The sequence below is a fragment of the Haplochromis burtoni genome, unplaced genomic scaffold (genome assembly GCF_018398535.1).
Source record: "Haplochromis burtoni strain Fernald_Lab_line unplaced genomic scaffold, NCSU_Asbu1 Contig_635, whole genome shotgun sequence".
NCBI classification, from domain to species: Eukaryota; Metazoa; Chordata; class Actinopteri; order Cichliformes; family Cichlidae; genus Haplochromis; species Haplochromis burtoni.
This window is the reverse complement of record NW_024582996.1, coordinates 180,893-199,884: the sequence shown is the minus strand read 5'-3', so window position 1 is coordinate 199,884 and position 18,992 is coordinate 180,893. Positions and strand designations below refer to the sequence as shown.

The 18,992-nt window shown below is 37.7% G+C and overlaps 1 protein-coding gene across 1 annotated transcript in view; it reads right to left on the bottom strand.

Annotated features, from left to right (window-relative positions):
- Nucleotides 1-18,992, bottom strand: part of LOC102292668 (leucine-rich repeat and immunoglobulin-like domain-containing nogo receptor-interacting protein 1) — a 129,125-nt gene that overhangs the window by 52,645 nt on the left and 57,488 nt on the right. The window contains exon 2 of the mRNA XM_005949007.3: nucleotides 6,370-6,515. The gene's annotated coding sequence lies outside the window, so the exon portion shown is untranslated. The remainder of the gene's footprint in view (nucleotides 1-6,369; nucleotides 6,516-18,992) is intronic.

The following is an 18,992-nucleotide window of genomic DNA, read 5'->3' as shown; positions in this document are numbered from 1 at the left end:
ACTTCTACAATATCTGACTCCATTACTCACTTCTGCACAGCTGTATTTTTTTTGTGATATAAGAAAAAAAATAATGCTAAAAAATTATCACACCATTCTCTTTTGTGATTACACATTAATTTTGGAAAAATACATTGATGTCCTGCTGTCATTTCTTCTGAGCAAAGTCCTTGTGGAAATGATTACAGAACCCATTTCATATGTAAGACTAATGACTACTGAATATCCATTTAGGGGACCATTAAAACATACATCATAAGCAATAGAGATTAATTCCCTCAGCTATTTTAATATCATTCCCAGTAATGATGCATATGTAATACACCTACACATGCATTCACAAAGAATGCAAATTCCTGAAAAATCATAATGTATCTGAATTTCTTATCTACTGCGTGTCAAGAAAAGCAGTCACCTTTACAGAAAGAACTTTTCAAATCCAAGTTGTTCCCTCATTAGAAATGAGCTTCTTCATATTACATATGATGATGCACAAAAGAAACCTGTATGCTTTTGTGTTGTATTCATGTACATAAACACAACACATTCTTCCATAGCAGCACCTCATGCCAAGACCAACATACATACATTACAAAGAAAAGCCTGGGTGGTTTCATTCAAGCATGCACTTTTGCTTTGTGTGATATATTGGAGGCTGCATACCTGCTTATGTAAACATGCAGAGTTGGTGTATATTCTTGAGACAATGGAAGCAGAAAAGCTACACACCACAGAGCTCCACTGTGTAAATCCCTTTATATGATAGAAATATGGCCCCTGCATCCCTTGGAAAGCTGACCTTGGATTCTTGTTTTGCACTTAGCTGCAAGGATTAGAGGAAATCTTCCACAAACACACTTTTTGCTCCAAGAGATCAAGGCCTATTTTGCCTCAGCTTTATTTTAAAAAGAAAAACAAGGCTACTTTTGAACTGCAATCTTTGCCTATTGACAGAGAGGCAAAATGCTGTGCAAGGGGGTGATTTTTCTCTTATCATATTTTGCACGTGTGTATGTGAGTGTGTGTCAAAAGTAGGTTGATAGTAAGTCAAGCTGAAAGGCAAAAAAAAAAACTTACTGATATTCAGTTGTCTGAATAGAAAAGACTTCTCAAAAGTCAAATTAAACTCTTGGGCAACGTGACCTCCCCTTAAATTAACAACCCTTTCCCCCAAGCCTTTTAGCTCTTTTTCACCACCACATCAGCCTGTTTAAACAAGAACCACTGAACTTCAGATATGCTCTGAATAGCTGGATGACATTTGGACTGGACAAAGTAAACGTCTCAAATTAATTTTCCATTAAAGGCATAATCCTAAATCTTATGTTCTTTCTACAGCTGTTTGGGGTTCATATCAAAATCCAGAGCTAATAGCGGGTTAAAGATGCTGGAATGTATTTTACATATGTAGCTTTAAGGTTAGAAAAGCTCAGTGTGGATGGATTTAATAAAATGACTGCAATAGTCAGTTTGAAAGGTTTGCTGCAAGGATACTAAAGATTTCCAACATACTGTGCCAGAAAAATCCCCCCGAAACATAAATGACCATAAATCTGAGATGGAAACTCTATACCATTTACTGGTAGCTGTTTTTATTTAAAGTTTAAGCAAACAAGGCTATCATGTTATTAAAGTAATACAGTTGGTGTAAATGCTTTCAGAAAGATAACTGAGGCTGGTAAAAGATAGGATTCTAGCCCTTGTTAAAAGGGAAAACTTCTGAAAGTATTTATTTGATATAAATAAACTAATGACAAAGTAACAAATGAATACTGACTAGTAGACAGTAAACATCATCTTCCCTTTGTTTGTTTTAGTAAATTAACATGATCTAAAGTTTAATTAAATAGCAGTTTACCATTCGTTAACAATATTCATACTTATAAAGTGTTACCATGAGTCAACGTCATGAGTAAACTTTGAAGCATGTCATAATCTCACACAGAAACATAAGCAACCTGATTGGCTTTTCACACAATAACGAGCTGGTTTAACAGCATGTCTGAAATTTCAGATTTTTTAATATAAGATGCTTTAAAAGCTTTTATATTTTTTTCTTTACTGATTTTATATTTGCTCCCCTTCAATTAAATGCAGGAGAGAATTTTTGGGGACTACTAACACTGTAGACACTACTCATGCTCCTGAATTTCAAGACCACAACCTGTTGCGTCCTGTTCCTTCATCAAATCTAAGGACAATGAAAGGTCTTGGTAACAGACATTATACGCTCACTGCAGGCTTATGTGCTTAACAGCTAGAATACTAGGACAGGAATCAACAATAACAACCCTGGCATATTCATTGCCTTTGGCAAAGTCACGACTGAAAAGATTTTTATTCGTTACAGGTGTGGCATGTTTTATGTTTGTATGCTGAAGGACAGGGACGTGTTGCCTTTGGTGCCATTCTTAGATATTGTGTATTTTATGAAAATACAATCTAGAAGCAGAAGACGGGTACTTTCTAACAGAAAAAAATGTCCTTTGCACTTATTACTTGATCAATGAAATAGTCAAGTCAATAAACTTTTAACACGAAAGGAAACAGGGATTCAGAAGAAACGGGAACTGCATATGAAAAAAAGATGAAATTACATGGTACTTTTCTAGCAGTAAAACTAGTAGCTCTGGCAGCCACGTAGACATGGCTGCCAGAGCTAATGTTTTTTTTAAACTTACTTTAAATTTTCCTGGAATTAAATACAAATGATCCTTTTTTAAAAACAAGTTTTAAACACCATAGTATTCATTTCTGTCAAGATTACTATTCGTCAAAAAAGCTATGAATGTCAGTCCAGGCGTAAAATATTTTGTTCTAATAGATCAAACAGAGTTTACATGAAATACAAACAGAAATTCCAGTGTAGCTTATTTGATTTTAAATGGTTGGCCTAAAGGTATCCTTTGGTGAAATTAGAATACGATCTACTTTTGACAACTTGTAGTGAAAATGAAAAGGTCCAACTGGAGGGAATTGTCTCTAATTAGACAAAGAACAATGCGCTGCCCTAAAGCATGAGAAACCAATTATGTTGCAGGTAGTGAAAATACACAGACGGCTTCACTCAACCATTCTTTGAGAAGTGATTCATCAATTTCAAACCAAGTAAAAGCAGACATGGTGTCAGATATAACTAAAAAACCTGACAGGGTATCATGTTTGAAATGCAGTTGCTGTGACGAAAACAAGGAGCGGTAGAAGCAGATTTCACTTGCATACCAACAACAAATACTTTTTTGTTTTTGTTGTAAATGACAGACTCACAGACATTAACTAAATGGGTTTTGTATGCATCTTTTTTTTTAAACTTTATGTATCTCACTTGTCTTGCTGATGGGTGAACTTTCATGCAGTGAAGAACGTTAACAATTAAGTAACCAAGTAAGTAAGCAAGCAACTGAACAGAAAGCGTTTCTCATTAGAGCTTGCTGAGAGGCGTCCCTTTGCTTTTCTTATGCAAATGATAAATCATTTTCTGATGCTGTACATGGTTATTATCCTCTGCAGCAGAAAATACAGTAAAATGTTCATTGTTGAGGTATAACAGCTTCTGATAGCTTTTATGCTGACGTGCAAGAATAACACTGGTAAATGCACAGCTTTAACCTCTTTAGGAGGATTCAAAAAGTGGTCATGTAGTTTCTTTATTTTATCGTACTGCATTCTAAAGGATTGCATACAAACAAAGACAACCTGAATAATGGCTTGGTTCAGCTGGAAGACGTTTATAAGTGTAAAGCAACTGAACACAGAAAAGTAAAGAGACTGATGGATGGACTGATTGTTGCCAAAATTTGCACAAATTCCACTTTGATTTGATTCTCAACTACTTTCAGAACATTTTCACAAAAGATGTACACATGCCATTCTTCTAAAACTAGGCTGTACTGCAATAGATCTGAAAATAATTCCCTTTTAAAAATAGGTTTGTTGTTTAAATCAACACTGTTTCTGCTTTGATATAAGAACGCCTCATAACATCCACAAAATAAAACATCAGAAAGTCACTCTAAAGAATTCCAAAATTCTTCAGTCATCGGCATTCTAAGTAATGCTATTTTCCCTCTTGGCAGCTCTTGGCGGCACTGAAAATATTATAAATAAATAAATAAATAAATAAAATCCCCACTAGCTTGCCTGCATGTCTCATACATCTTCAGTCATGCGGAAGGCCGTCCGTCAGTTTTACTGCACATCGGCTTCCTCTAAACGCAGCATCGATGACTGATGGCCCTAAGTGCAACTAGATAACTACGGCTGGGGATGATAAAAATGTGAAAACACACATCCTAGACAGGAAATTGGCCATTTTGGAGCAATTGGCACAGAGGAGCTGAAGCGATGGCACTTCCTTCAATGCTCCTCCCTTGAAAAGAGTAGATGTCTAGTCATCCGCAGGGAGATAGTTACAGTCCACTAGACATATTACTGAGGTACACAAACCTAATAGATCGTAGTTTTTACTCCTTATCCCTTTCTTCTATTTCTTGCTGTAACAAGGTCAAGATCGCATGAGCCTGTCATGAAAAAAAAATGTGGTCAATATGCTGGCAATGTGCAGTAAAAAGAGTCAATTGAAACAAGCAAGATAAAGGTAGCTTAATGTGTGTTAAAGTCATGAAAAGTCATGAAATGAAACAACAGATAGATGAAAGTAAGGCAGTGAGGAAAAAAGTGATGGCCTATGGAAATGGATCACTGGAGATTAGTGAGTAGAGTTACACAAGAGGTACACAAGTGTATACAGTTATGATGCGGCTCACAGAGAGTGTCTTGAATCTGTGAATATCTGTTTCATGTTTTTTATATATTTTAGATACTTTTCTTATCGTCCTTTCTCTTCAAGGCACAGCTGAAAGTAAATTAAACTAAACCATATTGATTGTCAGTAATTGTAATGGCACAGCTGTTCTGCAGGAGTAATACGCATATTTTAAAAGTCAGCAGTTTTAAGTCGTTCCCCTTTGGATGCCTTAAAGAGTTTGAGTTGTTGTCAAATTATGACTTTATGGGGGAAAGAGGTAGCCTCTCTTGACTTCACCTCTAGGAAGTGAAGTCAGAGTGAATGAACTGTATACCAGACAGTATCAGGCAAAAACATTTTTTCCCTAAGCCAAAACAAACTAAGCTGGACTTGGTTTAATGTTTAATGTCTTATATGTCTGGTATCAACAACAAACATTTCCTCTTTCCTTTCCTCTTTTGACTCAGATACATTTCATAAAATGAATGTTTTATTAACAGAAAATTAACATCCAGTCATTAATTACATTGTAGACACCTAAATGTAAATGCGAGGACAATTTAGTTTTATAGAGAAGTACACTAATGAGTAGAACATAGGGTTCCATCAGGATAACTTTCTTACTGAGTGCTTTATAAGTTTATTATTACTGACCAGCTATAACATAGTATTTAGTTTCTGGTGTTTAAGGGAGGCAACATGCAGTGAAAGTGACTTTGCAGGAGTCCCAGCAAAAACAAGGCAAACTATGTTTTAGTACACTACTTAACTTATATTGTTTCTGTGAAATAGAAAGCACAACTTAAATGTGGGGGCTTTGCTACAACATACAGTAAACACTTACATGCAGAGTATGGTAAAGTGTATCCTGCGTCCCAGAAATGATCTGTCTACAGTATCTACACAATTATTTTGCAACAGAAGAGTGGGCAGTGTTGTCTGGTTTATTCTATTAAGAAATCTGTGAACCTTTTAAATGAAAGTATGTGGGCAAGTATAGCAGTAATGTAGCAGTAACTATAAACTAAATATTCACTGACATGAAATTTTAGTTCTTAGCTACCAACAATTAAACCAGCAAAATTTCGGCAACTAAAAAAATTGTGTGTTTACTGGAAAAAAAAGGTAAGTGTTATTTAAGACAATCCACGACAATAAGAGCCGTACCCAACAATAACAGGGACTGCAAGACAAACCTTTCAAAAAACAAGTTTGAATTAAAAAAAATCACTAGTGTTTAAAAAAAACACGCATTTTTTTGAGAGATCTGTAAAGTTAATCAAGGAGCTGTGATGTATTAACACTAATTAAGCCAATGAGATAAGGAGATCAGCTATTTCAATGCTCAAAGCATCTCTTCTGATTGCTATGCGGTGAGACGTCTTTGCCAACTACCTATTTATATTATCCTCGCACATTTCAAATGTCAAGTTTTTTTATTCCTAATTTGATTTACTCTGTAAATTGTTGGCTGGTTTAAAAGGTATCAGAGAAGGTCCGCAGATGCAGTGCTTTTTATAATGCTGAAGTTAAGAGATGATCTCACCGCAAAGTCAGATTCTTTATTCTGTGTGACGATCAGCGTGAGTTTTTAATAATTCTGGGAGTGCAATAATACTCACGGGCAGTAATTGCTGGCCTGCTGATTCCAAAGAGCCGCTGGATCTGCTTACTGTGCAGAAGGTGGGAGGCTGAAGGTGTGAGATGAGCAACGTCTCCCCTTAATCCACATACCCTCACAGCATTCCCTCTTCAGTTGATCAGCCACCTGCATGAAGCAACCAACACAAGAATCCTTACTGCAAAGCATATAAATTATGTGTTAAATGTGATGTTCTTTAAAACATAAACCAAACTTAATGTCATTAGTTGGCCGTGGAAACAAGCTGTGAATTCAATGCTGACATTATTCCTTTGAAACCAAACACATCCTACAGACATGAAAGACCATTATTATTTATCTGGAGTTGTGTTTCTGGCCACTTGATGAATTTCAAAACACAAAGTCCAATATTTCTGCTTTTGTTTAACTCTGTTTTCACCACCACCAGCTCCCGAGGGAAATATCTGTCTCATCAGCCGCTCCTCGCACCACTATATTTAACAGCTAACTGCATCTGTCTGTTGTTTCCGGCTAGGCAGATATAGCATATAGTGTGCCAATAAAGGCTGTTCGCTTAAAGTAACATCTTGTTATTGCTGGGAGCTGTGGGAGTTAACCAGAACTTTAAAGTTGTGGACCAACAAAACCAACGTAATTAAATAATAAAACTGAAACGCACCGCAGAAATAAGTTGAACTCTCGAGTTGGGTCATAATCCTCTGTTCCTTCCACATTACAGAGAGCGATTTTTCAAATACACATATAATCAGTCACATAATCCATTGTTAGTATAAGAAATAGAGATTACAAATTTAAAAAGATATCCTTAAAATGAGTGGTTTGTTTAAATGTACCTCAGGCTCAATTAACTATAAATAATAAATGGCAGATTAAGAAATGAAAAACTAAACAGTGAATATCAGTGATGTCTACCAGTGACTTCACACTGAAAATGCTCTTTCCTAAAGAGTACAACAGTATTTCAGTTTTGCTTTTGGATTTCACATCAGAACATCCTGCCAGTAATAACCACATGCTCCATTTCCCTCTCTGTGGGTGAGAGACGATCAGACTTTGGAAATACCAGAGATTTTGAGTATTTCAGAGGTAATGGATACCAAAGTTAATTTGTTCCTTCATTATATGAAATAAATAATAGGAGATTAAATTATTGGTGGTGAAATTATTAACATCCACGGTATCAGTAACTGATTTGATTTTGAATAAGAAACTGAAACTCGTAAGATCAACCTATGACATATTTGGTCCAAAAAACATGAAAGCATTACGTACAAAAAATCTGAAAATATACAAAAAACCCACTAAGATATGTTTGCATCTGCAAATGACTTGGCAAACATTTGATCTTCCACATTCCACAAACTATCTAATGCATTAAAATCAGAAGGGATGTAACTTCCCTTTGATTTTCTGGCTGGGAAAAGTCAGACCTTGGATCCAAAGCAAAGTGTTCTGGTCCAAAGCATCTGTGCTGGTGTAATTTGTCTGCAGAGTTGTTGGCAGTAACAGAGACACCTTGTTCTTCCTCTGCAAGATGTTCTACATTTCATCTGCCTCATTACTCGCAAAACAATTAATTTCAATGCATAAAATTTGGTTTCAGATTATTTACTAGCACCTGTGTTACAGTGAAAATGTTGCATAATAATATAGTTCAGAACTTTGCAGAAGACTGCAAAGTTACTTGATTATTTCATGTATTCTGTACACTGCAGTATTCACACACTTCATGTAATTGTATGGGAATGATAAAAACAACAACAACAACAACAAAAATATACAGCAGCCTTTGATTAATGAGCTATTGACTGATATGGATATAGAATTATAAAGCACACTGCAGTAATAATTATCAGGCGTTGTACTGGTTGGGTGCGTTGGGTGGCAACAGAGAGTCCTTTCGTGTCCTGATCCCCAGCTATCGAGCCTGGCAACTGGGACATGAATGTAACCTCTCTGGTGGTAGTGCGTAAAGTTGAAAGATTCTGGTTAGATATAGTCAGGCTCACCTCAACACACAGCATCCCAAGCCAAGCTCTGGAGGGACAAGAGAGTTGTTTTTCAGCGTATTCGGGCTCAGAAACAGGTTCTGACTATCATTTGTTTTTATGTACCAAACAACAGTTCAGAGTACCCAGCCCTCTTGGAGTTGCTGGTGGGATGTTAGAGGGTGCTCCATCTGGTGACTCCGTTGTCCTACTGGGAGACTTCAATGGGCAACAACAGTGAGACCAGGAGGGGCATGATTGAGAGGAACAGACAGTTGTTTTGTTATAAGACTTCTGTGAGAATCACAGTTTTGTCAAAGGCTGGCTGGGCTCTCCCTTAGAGATAGGGTGAGGAGTTCAGACATCCGAGAGATGCTCAGATTATAGCTGCTACTCCTCCACATCGAAAGGAGCCAATTGGTTTATGATAAATAAACTGGTTCTTATACAGTGCTTTTCTACTCTCCCAGAGTACTCAAAGGGCTCTATACAACATGCCACCACACCCATTCTCACAAGCACTTTCTCTATACTGAGTGCTTTTCTAACTACATTCACACTCCAATGGATGCATCGGACAGCGATTAGGGGTTAGTATCTTGCCCAAGGATACTTGACATGCAGACTGGAGGAGCCAGGGGTCGAACCACCAACCTTCCAATCAGTAGGTGACCTCAGCTACCTCCTGAGCTACAGCCACCCCAGATGTTCCACCAATGTGCTCCTGGGAGGAGGCCCTGGGGTAGACCCAGGACACCCTGGAGGGATTACATCTCTTGGCTGGCCTAAGAACATCTCAGTTTTCCCTCAGATAAGCTGGAAGAGGTGGCTGAGGACAGAAGGGTCTGGGCTTTTCTGCTTAGACTGCTGTCCCCGCGAATGGATAAGCAGAAGAAAATGCATGGATGGATTGGCAGATCTATGGACAATTATATTTATGACTTAGTTTATGAGCTGATATTGTCATTAATAAAACAATTTTAATTGATTGGGGCAATTCTGATGACATCAAACAAATATATAAGCATGAAGCTATCATGATGAGAAGAAACAAAACTGTGCAACATCGTGTGAGATATGATATTCTCCCTAAAGAATCCTTTGAGTGGTAAAACCTTAATGGCATTATTTGCTGATGAAACATCTCATGCTTGGTTTCCCACTGATAGTGGGAAGTCATTTCCACATGAAAATTGCTGCTGGGTATTTTAAGAGTGAAGCAAGCTTGATAAGAGAATTCATCCATTGTTTTCCCACACTGAAAATGGTCAGTTTTGTCAAGCAAATATACATTCCTACCACTTGTTTACATTTACAGAAATCACACAAACCAGTACCAACATCACACAAAAGTAGCAACTTATATGTTGTCTGTCAAATATAGTTGAGAGTCCAAAGCAACATTAACAATTAACTAACATATTCTTACATCAGGGGGAAATAACAGGAATCACAAACTAACCTGAAAATCCCAATCGTCACGTCAAAATTGTTGGGATAATAACAGCTAAAAGTCAGAACACATGAATTACTGCAGCAGGAATTTAACCCCAGACAGAAACCAGGCTATTGGGGAGAGAGATGATGAGTCATTGATAAACACCATCTGCACAGCATTTAACATTTAAACATTTAAAATGGAGAGTGGGAAACTAAATGAAATTAAGAAGTAGGGCATGACAGACGTCAGAGTTCTTGTGTAACTCTTTTCAGCAGGATTGACAGAATGGGAATTTTTTAAAGTTAAGAGTGTATGACGATATAATACATAAATGTATACAGTGAATTACAAATCAGCATAATAACATAGGTTTGGGAAGAAAAAAAACAAATGCTTTTCTCAGTTTTCATCATGTGCTAGTATGATTTTACAAATCAACTCCATTCTGTCTTTGCTACTGATACCTAGAGACTTTCACTTTTTCCCATGTGTCAGTGACAAGATTAGACTGTTTCCCAATGTGCACATAGATGACTGATTCCATGGGGCTGGTCATGTCGCTTTTGCACTCCTTCCCCCCATCCCAAGGCAGAAAACATTTCTATTTTCAACAGGATTAGTTCTCACCACAAGCCACCTGACAGGCAAAAGTATCACCTGTGTGGTACACACACCCTAGGCATCCAGCAGAACATATCAGGGCCTCAGTGACTAACAGGTATCCTGGGGAGTTTACCTTACAGTGGCATGCACAGTGGGTAAAACAGTTCTGACCTCTATCCAACATCTTTCAACTGTCCCTGTCTAAAACTTTATTCCCGTGGGCTTTCCGAGTCCTTTCTCTCATACTGTAAATAAATCTGTGGCTTGTTCAGGAAAGCAGAGACACTTCCTCGGCAGAGGCAACAAACAACACAATTTCCATTAACTTTAAAGGATGAGCAGATTAATAACCTATGCAAATAAATTGTAGACTCATCTCTTAGGAACAAAAGTATATAAATACACAAATAAAGTAACATACTAAGATGACTTCTGTATAGTGCTGACTGGGTCAATGGACATGAAGTGTTGTCTTTCATAACAATTAAGAGCTTAGACAGTGGCTTTGACCTGTAACAGAAAGACGCAAACATAAGACACCAGACACAAACTGCTTGTGCTAACTAAGTATTTTGGTGAGCTTCAGGGGAAACTTTGATAAATCTGAACAACGGGCATGGATACAGTTACTAATGTTGTTTTGTTTTATTGAGCAGGACTACCTGTCAGCATGTAATTTGTATTTACTGTGAGTGACTTTGGTTTCATTCATGTGCTTCAAGTTTTTAGTAGAAATGTTGTATTTTCTTCCTTGCCAAGGCAAAGAGTTGCAAAACATGGCATCATCCGTTTTTAATTCTTCTTTTAATTTGCCTAATAGAACCAGCAGGTTTACATCACCACTTTTTGATACACGTTTAATATCATCCTTCAAATGTTCTTGCAACATAATTGAATCCATAGAGGAGTCATTATTTGTTTTTTCTTCTACCAGGCTGTGAAAGCCACATTTGAAACATCCCACATTTCTTAACACATCAGTGATTTGTGCTTAAACGATTTAATGGAAATATTAAACAAGAAAATGTTTCTTCTTGAGGATAACAACGGGGAAGTTGCTCAAAAAGGATTACTTTGGATAAGGAAAGACTTTTTTTAGCAGTACCGTGTGGTTGGAAACATAGGCTGATATTAAATAATCACGTGCAATAAAAAATCTCTGTAGCTATCTAATAAGCTAAATAAATAAAAAAAAGGGGGGGGGGACAAACATCCTCATGGTAAAGGGGCATGATGCCTCCTCCCATTTTATTATGTATAATTTGCCTGACAGGATTAGCTGTTTTTACTGTTTAAGCTAAACTAAGCTGACACATTTGCACAGTGAGTTAACATTAAACAGATATCACAGGGTAACCAATAATCTCATCAAGTATTGGAGAAGGAAGGAAACAAGTCTGTTTGCAGAATTTTCAAAGTTTTCCTTTAATTGTCATTCCTTGTTTGTCTCTACTAAACAGCACAATATTAAAAATTGATCAGAGCATAGCATTTGTGGAAAGAGACCTACAAAGCTTTTGCAGAAATCCCACATTTTTACTCTCTCCAGGATTACAAAATAAGTAAAATCAAATCACCACTGCACTGGATAATGAAGATGAGCATTTCTGAGTTTAAATTTAATTCATAAATTTATGTGTGTATGCTTCATATTATTACTGTTATTATTATTTATTACCATTATTATTTTTGCAGCAGCTACAGAAACAGGTAGAAAAAGCTGAAAGCCACAGCTCATGTGAGCCACCACTTAAATATGTCCAGTAGCTTAGGTTTTTAAAGTAATTAAACCTTGGCAGTGTGAATTTTGACCTTTTATTTTTATTCAACCAGCTGTTCCCCACTGCAGTGAAAGTATGCAGAGTGTTGTTCAATAAACAAAAGAACTGAAACAGTAGTGACAAAGTAACAAAGTATTACAGTTGTTTTTCCACATTCAACTTTAGTATGGACTATAAAGTAACTGCGTAATGCAGAGAAAAATCTGTAATTTCCCAGTAAACAGGTGTAGTTACACAAGTTCTGGTCATTTAAATTTATAACCATGACATGATCTCATTCACTGGATTCGAGAGTCAACTCTCACAAGTGTTCTGAGTGCTACACAACACTCACTTCACAGCACTCAGCACACCTGGTGTGGATCTAACTTTGGCATTAGACATCTCTGTGTCAGAGAACTAATTAATTGTATGATGCTGTCTCTTTTTAGATCACCTTTCCCACTATCCCCGGCTTTCAGTGAAACTTCCAGCAATTCAGTCGTCTGGATAATTACTTAGAAAAATTCACCCTGATATGTGAAGACAAATGGCACAGAACCTTAGCTGTACCGTAAGTGCAAGATTGAGATCCAAATCAATACCCACTTGTGTATTTAGTGTCCTGAAGGATATCTTATGTATGTAGTCCATGTTCAATATTTGTGTGTGCACAGTGCTGGATGCAAACATATTCTTTGGCACCAGTATTGTCAAGCGGGTCATGCAAGCCCATTGAACTTAAGATCTTAACTAAATAAAACAATAATAGCACAAGCTTTGGAGTGCCCCAACCTGTTTGGCTTGGTTCCAGTAGTCATTTACCCATTTTATTTGGCTTGTTGAGCTGGATCTGTAAGCTGATGATCAAACTCCGGTGTCAGCTACATAGCCACACCAAAACTGTCTGAAAAGGGGGGAATCTCTTTGTGTCACCTCATTTTCCTCTATCAGTCAATAAGCGGATGATTGTGCTGTGGCTTGTTCTACTTTTGGCAAGAAAAACAATGGGTTTAACACATGCACCTTGCTTCACCACAAAATAGTACTTCAGCTAGTAATGACAACATCCAGTTACACTTTTGATTATGTAATTTTCAGAATCGCTTCATTTAAGAAAAAAAAAAAAAAAAAAAAAGAATCGCTTCATTTATTTATTTATGAGCTCTTCCAACTCCCAGAAACAACCAGATAAACACATAAACAATAAGATGCTGATGATTCTGATTTCCATTTGCATGATGCCCTGCCAGTCACCAAAACTGTATTCAGTGAATTACTAGTCTGTCCATGTGGGGAAAAAAATGTTAATATTCAAGGAAATACTGTGACAAGATTTGACTTTCTACTATCAGCCCCATGTCTCCTCTAACAATAAGAGAGCTTTATGTAGCAGCAGTGCAGTGCAAAATCACAATCCAAATAACCACATTCAACCTACCACAAGGCAGTGAAAAACCTTTTGACATGTAAAAGCCATTATGGTCTCCCTGAGGCTTTGTTTTCATGGTTTACGATTCCTGCCTCCCTGCCTCCACCCCTATTCACCTTAAACCTCCAAAAGTAGTGGGGAATAGCTGCAGTGACTTCATTTAAAAATACAATTCAATCAAGATAATCAGAGAAATTTAGCAAAGTTTGGGTTGGCTGGTTTTAAGTTTGTGTCACTGAGCAAAAAGATGCTGCAAATGCTGGTCGTCTTGTTATTGCCATCTGCATTTAGTGGCAGGAGTTTAACTGAGACAGATGAGAGGGGTGTCCAGGGAGCATGGCAGGTCCACTCTAATTAATGGATAAGTAATTTATCAATTACCCATTTATGAGGGGCAATTAACAACATTTCACCTAATCTAATCTTAATTGTGGTCTTGTTTAGTTTAAATGTGGTTTGTACCTTTGCTGGTTTTATTGAGCTACAACTGTGAAAGGTCTAGTGGTGCTTAAATATATACTTCAGTATGTTTTGGTCATTTCAGCGCACAATGAGAAAACCGAGCTCTGTCACGATTCACCATTTTTACTGCTCTATGACAATTTATAGGTAATCCATCATATAATTTGCCTCACACATGCAAATTAATCTTTGGTGGATAATTATAATATCATTAAGGAGCAGTGTATCCCTGAAAATGATGCCTAAATGATTTCATGAATCATTCCATCTGAGGTGAAAATAGAAGCCATCGCCTGACACCAAAGGAAAGTTCAGCTTTGTTAATTTAGTCACATAATACATTAGCACAGAGATTTCTTGGGTCATGAAGAATTATGCTAAATTGCCTCGAGATGTTATGTTCCATATGGTCTATACTGGGCACCAAATTTTACAATAACAAAGTTAAAATTCATGCTCAGCGAGTGGAACCTGTTCAAGTAAAACTTTACTTCCTTTCAGTCTCACTAGGTGAGTTTTATGCATATAACTTTTGTTTACTGTTTACATTGTAAACAATGTACCTCCTTTATTTTTAATTAAATCGTTTGAATATTTTGAAAAGACAAATTCTTAGCTGTATTTTGACTTCATTTCTTGCCCAATAAATTATACAGATTCTCTAGGCTATCCAAATGTACCCCGCGTCTTTCTACTTATGAAAGCAATGGCTCCAAGTGAATGAGTCACTCTCAATGAAGTTTCCAAATATGACAAATTTTTCAAATAACTTTATTTTGGAATTTAAAACTCATCCACAGTGATTATGCATATTAGATAGCCTCCTACCTGTAGCACTTCACACAGTCATACCATTAGATATTTGATCTCAGTCTTTCAGGCAGTTGCAAGGTTCTTTTTATTTAATTTATTTATTCTTTTTTGTTTTTCTAATAGGTTACTGTCATATAATAAAAGTCTGAAATATTGCCCTCATTTACTTTAATTGCAGTTTTTGGCTAGCATTTTTTCTGTGAAGTCACAAATATAATATTAAGAACTTTTCTAATGGGATTAGGTTGCTACACTTCTTAGTGTCTTTCAGACAGCTCTAGTGTTCTCTCAGCATAAACGAGCCAGTATCTCTTTGAAACATAAATTAATTTACCTTTGAATTACGTAAGACTGTTTGCACTGTGTTGGACACCCTAGACTCTTTAGCAGCAGAGAACCACTATGAGAGCCGAATCAACAACAAAAGCAAAATGTTATTTTGTTATGCGTCTCACATGAGACTTTTGAGTAAGGGCAGCTTTCAGCTTTCACACCAGAATTAATCAAATAAATAGATAATTCTATTTATAAAATTAATCTAAAGAAAATACAGTAGATTAACACTCTACATACAGGACTTATTTCTCTGAGACTGACTTTGACAGCTATCAAGATGCTAAAGGAATGTGAGTTAAGAAAAAGGACAGCCTTTGGGAAAATTTACAACTTAGCAGATTGGCAGAACGTGATTGCACAATTAAAGTGCACGATTCATTAATGCGTATCCACTACGTGCATGTGCCCAGAATGTTTTTTTCTGATGGCTGTCTTGACAGGCACAGTTCATGTTGACCTGTGGGCCTGGAGTGCAGCCATGAATAATAATGATGATACCAGGAGACATACGAGGTCATTACTGCAGACTGTAGTCTGAATACTGAATATTGTAATTACCGGTGCTCTGAAATTGAAAATATAGATTACAGAAAGGCCAACAGAAAACAACCAAATTAATAATGGTAGTATTGGATTTGATATTATAGTGCAAATTTAATAATAAAACAAAACATACATCTGCAGTGTGCTTCTAGGAAAGTTTGACAAATGAAATAGATTTGATTCAGTTTTCATTGTACAGAGTGCATTTAGAGGCACACAGATTCTTTCCCTCTAAACAGAACAGCAAATATTACAAATGCACAGCAACCAATGCACTTTGCATTAAAACATGCAGTATATTTGCAAAGATGAGTTTTTGCACTTTTTGAACTCTAGAGCTTAAAAACATGTTGTGCAATTTTTTTTTCAAGTTCTTCAGCCTAAAAAAACACAGACTGATGATGTAGAAGTCTCAAAAACTCATAAAAACTGTATGTATCAAATATAATGCACTAGATGTTAAGACTGTGTCTGTGTCCTTGCATACATGTAGAAGATGGTCTCATGATTAATTTGCAGCATCATAACAGCTGTTTCTTCCATCATCGCTGCAGAAAAAATAACCATGAAGGATGTTGTGTGTCCCCCGATGCCAGATGTTAATGTGACATTACACACAATCTTAGCTACACACAGGGCCTCACCTTGAACTATCCTGTCAGCTACATACACTACATTGATTTCTGCTGACTCAGGATCGTCAGTAATCACTCCATCATCAGTGTAGTATCTTGGACTAAATTCTCCTCACTCTACATCGATTACCAGGTTGGCTGATTAAACCATCATCATCGTTTAACAGTGATTTTAAGGTGATGCAAAGACACAAACATGAACTGTTATTATTCCCTTTATTTATGTTAGCAGTGAATCCAGCTACACAGTTTACCATGTGGCACCACAGGCGAACTAGTCACATTTATAAACGGGGCATTTTATTTAGAAATGGACTGAGGAGTGGTCCTAGGAAACAGACAGGGGAGAAAAAAAAGAGGCAAATTCTAGCGCAACAGATGGTGTAAAACTACTTGAGATTTAGTGCATGACTAACAAAAAACTGCTGCCAAAAGCACTTGTGTTTATTTCATAAGCATAAATGAGATAAAGTGCAATGGAGTGGCATTTTAGGGTCTTGAGATTAATGGCTGATGTAAATTTGTTATTATGTAAGATGTTCAACTCCTGACTGTTTGGGGCTCAGAAGTACAAACAATCTGAATAATATGAATAGTAAGATAATAAGATGCTGACACATTTCCATGCTGTCTTTCTCGATGGCTGAAATACTGACTGAGTGTTTTCATCCTTGTTTTCAAATTGAGATGGGTAAGGAAAAACCTTATGATTGGCCAAAATAAAGTCGCTCTCTTGGACAAAATACAACAGAATTAATTATAGGAATGCAGCTGTTACTGCATATCTCAAAGTGGAAAAACTTGAGGGACAAATAGATTTACTTCTAAAACAATTGTTTATTGACACCAGTTCAAGGTCTTGATTGGGCTGGAGGCTATTCCAGCTGTCAATCCAGTGGATTCAAACCCAGGACCCTCTTGCTGTGAGACAGCAGTGCTAAGTGTTAGTATTTAATATATTCAAACACAGTTTTTAATAATAATCCATCCATCCATCCATCTTCATCCGCTTTATCCGAGGCCGGGTCGCGGGGGCAGCAGCCTAAGCAAAGAGGCCCAGACCTCCCTCTCCCCAGCCACCTCCTCCAGCTTATCCGGGGGAACACCAAGGCGTTCCCAGGCCAGCCGAGAGATATAATCTCTCCAGCGTGTCCTGGGTCTGCCCCGGGGCCTCCTCCCGGTGGGACATGCCTGGAACACCTCACCCAGGAGGCGCCCAGGGGGCATCCTTGTCAGATGCCCGAACCACCTCAGCTGGCTCCTTTCGATGTGGAGCAGCAGCTGCTCTACTCTGAGCCCCTCCCGGATGGCCGAACTTCTCACCCTATCTCTAAGGGAGAGGCCAGCCACCCTTCGGAGGAAGCTCATTTCTGCCGCTTGTATCCGCGATCTCGTTCTTTCGGTCACTACCCACAGCTCGTGGCCATAGGTGAGGGTAGGGACGTAGATCGACCGGTAAATTGAGAGCTTCGCTTTTACACTCAGCTCCCTCTTCACCACGACGGACCGGTGCAGCGTCTGCATTACTGCAGCTGCAGCCCCAATCCGTCTGTCGATCTCCGGCTCCCTTCTCCCATCACTCGCGAACAAGACCCCGAGATACTTTTTAATAATAACGATTTCTTTATTTTTTGATGAGTGAGGTTTTTTTTCTTATTGTTTTGTTGAGTTCCACATTAAAATGCATTTTCTTTGCTAGTTGTCCATGTTTGGTCCATGCATTAAACGACTTAATTTTGAAGCCTGTCGCTTTATGTTAGCAGTTTTTTTTAGCTGAACATTATAAGACCTTTGTAACTATGTGGGGGGATTTCCTATTAGATTTGTAGGAACTCATTAAACTGGGAGCAACAGAGATAATCCAACACTGACATTCAAGCCTGTGCTTCTACGTCAGTCTTTGAAACATTCACATATTGGTTGAGTTACAAAAACCAACATGAAATGAATGAATAAAATCTCTTTAAATCTCAGATGAGTTGGACACAGAGGTCCTATAGGAAGCCAACCCCCACCCAACCCCTGCGCCCATCTCAATAGCCTTATCTGAGATGTGCAGCTGATGAACTTCTGAAAGACTCCAGGTTAAACCAATATGGATGAAGTGACAGAGAAATGGGGTGCTTGGTTCATTTCTCTCTCACTGACAGATAAGCACTGTCTGTCAGCTTGAGTGACGTATCAAAGAAGGGCAGCGTCTCCCATTGGGTGTGTGTGTGGGCTTGACTTCTAGATAGGCTTTCTTGGTCATTCTCTTGACTACTTTCTAATGTAAACAAGCCACACAGAAAGGCATGTCTGCTTTGTTTGCAGCCACAAGGTGTTTTTGTAATGCTGTCATATTTATAGTACAATAATACCGGAAACGAAAAGCAGACTTCAGCAAAAGAGGGCAGAGATAGTACGTAAGGTGCCAGAATGGCCAGCAGTGGGTAGTTCAGGATACATGTCTGGAATTATTGACTGCAATGAAAAACAAAGTACATGATGACTTTCCAGAAAGCTAATCAGTTTGAGGAAAAATGCAATTATTTTTCATTGAATTTTTATTCTACAGTCCACTGCATTCTGTTTGAGGCTCTCTCTCTCTCTCTCACTCACACACACA